An 8,941-nucleotide genomic window follows, 5' to 3' on the forward strand; every position below is an offset into this window, starting at 1 on the left:
CCCCCCCCCCCAACTCCTCCCCACCCAGCCAGCCATGCGTATCGACCCCTCTCCCCCAGTAACAGGCCCCATGCCTGGGGTCAGCAACCCGCCGAAGCCCCCTGCCTGGCTGTGGGACCCCCGGGGGGGTGGAGGGGAGGACAGGAGTCATGGAGTCACACACACACATTATCCTCTGCCCTCCACCCAGCCCCAGGAGGGAGCAGGGGCCAGACCCAACTCACACTGATGCACATCTAATGGTGTTAACAAAGCAACACAATTCAAATGCAAATTAATTAGATCAAGTTGAAATGAAAAATGACTTATTGACTTATTGTAATTCACATCCCTGCTCATACAGTGCACCTACCGTATTTCACAATGTATGCCGGGCATGCGGGTAGTGTAGCAATCGATTCCCTGCCTACCAACACGAGGGGTCGCAGGTTCGCGCCCCCCGTGCGTGTTACCCTCCGGCTCGGTCGGGCATCCATACAGGCACAATTGGCTGTGTCTGCGGGTGGGAAGCCGGAATGAGGGCATGTGTCCCGGTCACTGCACTAGCGCCTCCTCTGGTCGGTCAGGGTGCCTGTTCAGGGAGGGAGGGAACTGGTGGGAATAGTGTGATCCTCCCACGTGCGCCGTCCGGCCGGGGGGAAGCTCCCCGCCGTCAGGTGAAAAGAAACGGCTGGCAACTGCACATGTATCGGAGGAAGCATGTGTGTGTCTACGGCTCTCCCCAGATCGGCAGAGGGGACAGCAGAAGGAATTGGCCAAGTACAATTGGGGAGAAAAAGGGGGGGAAGGGGGGGGGGGGTGATCTGGAGTGGGGGATTTTTTTTACAGCATGACAATAAAAATCATAAAAAGTCAAATTTCTTTGGTTTTTCGCATCAAAAGGCAACCATGCCGAGTTCATTCATAACGATATCTAGTGTGCTGACGTCAGGTAGTACTATCAAATTTCAACCCAATTTCAACCAATCATATCATGACTTTTCTAGCCCATAAATGTTAATATACTTGTTAATATACCTTTATATATATATACTATACTAGAGTCTCTCCTGTGCTGGTACAACGTGAAATGGATATAGTCTGGCAAGTGAGACTAGAGTAAAATAGATGATAACCTGTCCAGTGACCGGCCGCCATATAGAACAAATCTGAACAGAGTCAGTGTGACATCATCCAGTGGTTTTTGGACGCCCATTTTGAAGCCTGTGTGTGGCTGTCGCCATCTTGGTGAGCTGAGCGATCACTGGACAGACGACCTGTCAATCACGCCCAAAACACAATCCTTTTAATCATCAATTTGATTGATTGATTTGACTCTAAATGGGTGAGTTATATAAACATTAACCCCCATACAGCTGTTATGAAAGGTGAAATGAGCTATATAGACAAAAAAAAAACGTGTTTTGAACCAGGCTGTAAACATGATTAATCCTCTTGTAAAAACGGGCATTGTAACATGGGGGTCTAATGGGGATTGACTCACTTTTGGAGCCAGCCTCAAGTGGCCATTTGAGGAACTACACATTTTAGTGTAACTTCCTGATCTGTACAGTGCAAAGCCCAAGCTTGCCGCCTAGTGTCTCTATGCTCAAGACACTGAAAGCATAGAGAGGGATGTGGACGTTTTACATTGTTCACAGTCACAGTATTTAGTATCTTTTTTCTATGTTTTTTTGTTTGTGTGCTTGCTTTTCTGATGAATTCCTACCATGGAGGCCAATAATGCATATTGAACTGATTTGATAGAGGGAGAAAAAGGAGAGAGAGAGAGAGAGAGAGAGAGAGGCTGACTGGAGTGTGTAATGGGGAAGCATTGATTATGGCTGATAACTCTAGCTCTTTGATGTGGATAATGTAGTCTCTCTTCCTGCCTCGCCACTGCCTTTACACTCTAAAACCCCCGGGCCTCAGAGGATATTGGGTTTACAGAGAGAGAGAGGGGGAGAGAGAGATAGAGAGGGGGAGAGAGAGATAGAGAGGGGGGAGAGAGAGCTAGAGAGGGGGAGAGAGAGAGGGAGATAGAGTGAGGGAGGGAGAGGGACAGAGAGGGACAGAGATAGTGCATAATGCTTGTACGTAACAGAGTAAACGTGTGTACTGTATGAGTGTGTGTGAGAGAGAGAGTGTGTGTGTGTGTGTGTGTGTGTGTGTGTGTGTGTGTGTGTGTGTGAGATGTAATGGAGCGAGACAGTTTGTGTGTGAGAAATGAAATGTGTGCACATTCAAACGTGTCGTGTCGTGTAAGAGAAAAAGTCTACATGTGTGAGAGGAGAGAAAGTAACAGAGATGTGTGATTGTGACGATCATCAACAACAACAACAACAACAATAATAATAATTGATTGATTGATATCTTTATTGATTCAATAAATACATACAAGTGGAGTGAGTGTATGTGTGCATGTGTGAGCGCGTGTGTGCGCGGGCAACATAAACAAACAAATATTAAGCAACACTACTCAACATCGATTCGATTCGAGATCAGTCATTCAATGACTGATCAGTCATTGGATGACTGATTATACAACAACAAAAATACTTCAATCAATAAATAAAAAGAGAGACCAGCTCATAAAATAAACCAAGAACCTACCAGGGGTTCATATGCTGCAAGCATACAGGAGACATACTGAATAAAATAGACTCTCGACAGCATTGTGCAGCTGTCTTTGTAGACCTATCAAAAGCCTTCGATACCGTGGAATTCATAGGCGATTGTGCAACCCCTAGTGGCCAGATGATTTTTTATTTTATGTTGACATATGAATGAGGGCTAGGGGCTGCATACAGAGTTGGACATGGTTGTTTGTCCGTTGCACTCTAGGGGAGAGCAGAGCCAGGAAGTAATCATTCTACACTAAAATGTATATTAGTGTGAGGGGTATATATACCACTCTCATAACATGTGTGTATCACTTAGGGTGTCGAGTCATAGTCTATTTTTTTATTTGTCTTTATTGAATCTTCCAAAACTGCATGTTTAACTAAGAATAGGCTAATGATTATTTCCACTCACCACTTATTTAATGTGGGTACTTTACTTTGTGGTCAAAAGTTTGGAAGGAGCAATGCATGCTGGGAGATATGCAAATGTGTTTGCCCAATGGGTCCAATGGCATTGCTCTCTGTCAGAACTTGCTTGGATGTCCTGATGTTGGTTTAGTAGCAAAAGTAAACACAAGTTAATAGCAGCATTCACTATAGACTCTTTAGTGAATACTTTCCACAAAATCATGAACAATGAAGAAAACCAGAAGGAATACAGTTCCACTTTTACCATATAAACCAAAATTGATGTTCTGAGACAAGTTATATCATATCTACTAGCCTCTTCATTTTGCTCTCAGAGTGCACCAGATTAATGCATTTTACTTTCAAATATACAAAATGTCTTTGTCCATGCACAGCCCCCCCTAGATACCCCCCAGTCAGAGTCCTATTAGCTTCGTTGTGGTGCAACCCCTGTTTGGAAAGCCTAGAATCGCCTATGATGCTGCTATGCAGCATGAAACATATTAATAGGAAAAAATAGCGCTGCTTGGTGGACCATTTGCAGGCCGAATTTAGTAGAAGGCCCGGATAACTTGAAATTAATTGACTTACTTACACATCCATGCCGTCTGTAGTGTAACCGCATGCAGCCGAGACGTTGCAAATATTCCAGTTTTCTGATGTTGCAAATATCCCAGTTTTCTCGGTCTCCACACTCCGTACCGCGGCCCGCAACTCAACTCGTGTTGGCTCGTAATCCAATGCAACGACTGTCTGGCTTGTGAACTAACTTACTGCTTGATAAAAAAACTAAATACACATAAGTGGGAAATATAATATAATGCTACTGTCATCAGTGTCGTGTAAATCTATATATTCCTGTCAGCTCATCACAGCAAAGTGGAATTTTGATGTCATCACTTCCTCGTAGTGAACTGGATTCAGCGTTGAGAGACTCATTCAACATTGGACAATACAATGTCAAACTTACCGATCTATCCAATCAACAACCAATTAGGTTGAATAAATTAATTGTGTGGTATTGATTGGTGAGGGCGGGTTAAGCTCCAGCTAAATATGATGTTGTAAAACACATCATTTCACCGTTCCTTGTGAAATGCATGTGTTTTCAACCAATAATATTTAGCATGAGCTAAGTACTCCAGATGAAGTACTCTCTACTGTGTCTCTAAAACCAGCAGGTGGCAGTGTTTCTTCATTTGTCAGCACCTGAGGCCACTGAGCTTCTCTTTCAGCCAGCAGCATTCAGCAGCTCAAGAGAAGAGGAGAGAAATCCTTCCATTGACCTTTTTCATCAGCAGCCGTTTTGCGTCTAAAAGGCAGGAAGTAACACAGGTGCAAGCAAAACATTAATGAGGGTTTCCAACTTCCAATCCATTTAAGTGTTCCAGTGCTGTTTGGGTTGCCCCTGTGTTACTATTGCTCTATTGACATCGTGAAGGGCAATTTTTCTGAAAATGAGCCAATGACACATCCTTTGCATAGGTCAGGATCCATTAAACTGAGACCACTGATGCTTTTAATTAAAGCACGTGACAGTAGCAGGCTGGTAGCAGGGCACTGCCAAGGTGGCCTAAAACTGGTTTTATGCTTACGCGAAATCACCTGCGCCGAGGGGTCCCCGCAGCTGGCCGTCCTATCGGCGCAGCTCGGCGGAAGGGGGCGTGCATCTCCTCGAAAATGTGACTCCGCGGCGTCAATGCGGACGTGACATGACCAGCACGAGAGAGCTGTGATTGGCCGTTGCCTTGGGCTGCGCACATATCCGCTGACGTACTTGTTGTGAGGAATGAGGAAATGCCATTTCCTCATTTAACAGTGCTTGTCCCTCATCTAGCAAAGCCTTCTGCAGGCTCACCGGAATGAGTTTTGAAATAAAGGGACAATAAAATGTCCCCCAACCGACATGATTGAAAGTTCTTGGTAAACAACATGATAACGTCATATGCAATGTACCACAAGCCACCTAGTGTTTTGGACGTGTACCGCAACCAATGCACTCAGTTACGTTCGAGTATGCACAGTCTCGCTGGCAAGCAGCCGCCCTGGAACTACTTTTAAGTAGGGGGTGCTCTAAGGAAGGGACTCTCGGCACTGCCCGCCAGGGCCATATTTAGAGGAATATTTAATTTTAAATTAACATTAGGATTATACTGTTGTGATGTCATTATTCAGTATCTTCTCCTTTTCTCACTCACTTTCATGTAAGCACCTGCTCTCCCTTTAGTCGTTTTACACTACAACAGACAACAACACAGGCATAAACACTGAACTTATTATTATTATTATTATGGAAAACCAGATTATGATGAAAATCAAACACTTTTGAAGAGAGAGCGTATGAAATAAGATTAGAGCTGGGAAGTACAAACTGTTTTTAATGCATTTTGTTGCTCTTATAAACAGAGGACAGCCCAACAAAGCACACAAAACAACATCCACTTACATACAGAAACACTCAAATGAAATCCTCAAAACTCAAAACCTTTAGCACAGACTGAGCAATTAAATTGTGCCTCATCATGTGCCCATGACACATTGAATCAAAATAAATTAATAAATCAATCAATCAATCAATCAATGTAAATTTCTATTCAATTCAATTTCAATGCATTTGTTCAAAAGGGGACAGTGTACATTAATGAACATTTTAGCAAAATGTAAATGCACGACAATTGCAGTCACAAGACTGATTTACATTGTTAGTCCCCCTGCCAGAAGGTACAGGCCTTGTGTCCTGATAGGGAAAAAGAACAAGGTGCAAATATACAGGATTAAAATAACATCTTATCTCTAAAGACAAGTGCAGCAAGAGAAAGAGAGCTAGCTAACACACAAGTATACAATCAGAATAACTATACTCTACATATCTACATATAGAGATTTAAACAACAAATATCAAAAGAAAGAAATGTACAGCAAACTACCCACATAGCAATACAGTAGAACCATTCTAGTTCTTTACCCCTAACTATGTGTACAGGTTTGAGTGGACTTCAGCCATCTCTTCATTTGACCTTTAAACATGCTCAGCGTCTCTGAGAAGGAAAGCTAGCTAATACACAATTATACAATCAGAGTAACTATACTCTTAAAAAAGTTTAACGAATATGAAAAGAAAGCAATGTAGCCTACAGCAAACTACCCACATAGCCAACACAGTAGAACCGTTCTTGATCTTTTACCCTTAACTATGTGTACAGGTTTCAGACTTCAGCCATCTCTTCATTCAGTCTGGACATGATACATGTGCCCTGCGAATTTCGTAGCTGTTGGTGAAACGTAGCGCGAGGGCTATTCCGTTTAATTTCTGTAGGGGGGCGCTATGGAGCCATTTTGCCACGCCCATGCCCAAGACCCTTGAAATATGACATTTCTCACCACTTCTGAGACATGTGCAAAGTTTTGCAACTTTCTGAACATGTTTAGCTCTTCAAAAATGTGCTCGAACTCGGAGAAGAAGAATAATCCTTTGGAAAGAAATAGAGGCTTCACCACTTCACCACTGGTGCTCTAATAATACAATAATGATACACTAGTGATCATGGCTTGTAAAAGCTCTTAGTGGGGGGACCCTATGCCAGACAGAGAGAGACAGACAGACAGACAGACAAAGAGAGAGAGACAGACAGACAGACAGAGAGACAGACAGACACAGAGACAGAGAGACAGACAGACAGACAGACAGACAGACAGACAGACAGACACAGAGACAGACAGACAGACACAGAGACAGAGAGACAGACAGACACAGAGACAGAGAGACAGACAGACAGACACAGAGACAGACAGACAGACAGACAGACAGACAGACAGACAGACAGACAGACAGAGAGACAGACAGACAGACACAGAGACAGAGAGACAGACAGACAGACAGACAGACAGAGAGACAGACAGACACAGAGACAGACAGACAGACACAGAGACAGAGAGACAGACAGACACAGAGACAGAGAGACAGACAGACAGACACAGAGACAGACAGACAGACAGACAGACAGAGAGACAGATAAATGGAAAGTAAAAAGACGGCACAAGGAGAGGATAAAGTGTTTTTCCACACACACACACACACACACACACACACACACACACACATGCATTAGAGTCACACTGGACGGGTTTACACGTCAATTGTGCTCAAAGCTAAACTGAGCCACCAGTAAAGACAGACTTTAGAGGAGATTAACCAGTGTGACATGCAAGAGCCTGTCTCTGTCTCTCAGACGGGGGACGCTTTACTATTTTAATAGCAGCACCGCTCAATGCACACCTTATAGGGCCCCGTAACTAAGACACCAATTATCTGTATTCCAATGATGATAACACTAGTGATGATGGCTTGTAAAAATGTGATGTCAAAATATGGTGGTTGGATGTGGACCTGCCAGCACCACAGAGCACACAGAAGCACAACATCAACTGTTATATAGAGCAGGTGCAGCAAGTTGTGCCTCTTTTCCTTCAACACATAAGGTAACAAGCTGAAATACAACATAAGGCCTAAGGTGGCCCGCCAGAGCCATCCCCCACCGGTGCTTCTCAGGAACTCGTTGTCGATCAATACGCTGATGTCCTCCTCCTTGACTCGCCAGAGACAGAAGAATAAAATGGTCCAAGAACACAGGAAGTGGGTGAAGATGTAACAGGGCAGGACGGAGGCGAACAGGGAGAGAGCGACCAGGTGCGGGACGGTTACCAGCAGGAACACCAGGAAGAAGAACAGATACACACAAATCAGCCTGCAGATTGACATGTCTTTGTCGTAGTTGCCTCTGATGGATTTGTAGCACATGGTCACACTGCTGACGACGGATAACAGCGAGCTGACTGCCTTGAGAACTGAGGAAGACAGACAGAGATCATCACAGGGACGCCACAACATCTCATGATTTAATGCTTACACTTTACACATGAGCACACTGGCTTCTTGCTGTGTAAACTGTTTAAAGCAACTTGAAGCAACAGCAAGTCTAGACGCATCGTAAACATGTAGGGCAGTAAGACCCTGGGGCGCTGTGGTGATACGGATGCTAACTAGCCAGGGCCCCAAACTGAGGGAGGAGCCCTAAAGTGTCTGGAGTCATGATTCTTCTGCTCCTAAACTGTCTATTGAACTTTTCACTCTGCTCTGGTTTGGTTGAAATCTACAAAACTAAAAAACTACATGTCTCAAATATGATACAGAAACTGTTGTGTTATCTGGGACAAACTGGAGGAAGTAGGAAGAACAATTGTCTCAGCTTTTCTTATGCAAAGTAAAAACTGTCCTTCATTTAAATGATGTAAATGAATCATATGTTATAAATAATTATAAAACGGCTCTCTCAAATCAAGCAATCTGATTGGTTCACAGCCATTGTATAATTCCAGTAACCGAGTTCAATAACCGAGTTCAAGTTATTGGTTGCCATGGCAACTCTCTTACTAAAAGGCAGCGCTGCGCTCGAGCCAAACAGCTTTCTCCTGATCTGCTGTATGGAGGGTCACTAGTCCTTCAAGTCTTTGTACAATGAGTCATTATGGACGCATGATGGTGCAACTCTCTTACTAGAAGTACCTCAAAAACAAAATGGCGGAGACAGCTTTCAGATCCTTGTGAATCGATCTTCGCTTATAACTTTACTAATACTAGACGCGGGCTAATGTCTTAACCCCTCTCTCGCGCGCCCTCACTCTTAACCCCGCATTTCTAAATAAGACGTAACGTTACTTGGTGTAGGCATATGGCTCTGGTGTGGGGCTATGCAAAAGCTCTCAGCAAGCGCCAGGATTGGCCAATGTCGACTTCAGTCTCCAGAACGATCCAATCAAATCACCCGCACGTCTATCTTCTTGCTAGAGGTCCCGCCTTACAGTAGTGTTTCAACTGACTCTATCAGAATACTATGCCAGTCGGACTTATAATACTATTATTATTATATTAT

This window comes from Poromitra crassiceps (assembly GCF_964638095.1).
Source record: "Poromitra crassiceps genome assembly, chromosome: 26".
NCBI lineage: Eukaryota > Metazoa > Chordata > Actinopteri > Beryciformes > Melamphaidae > Poromitra > Poromitra crassiceps.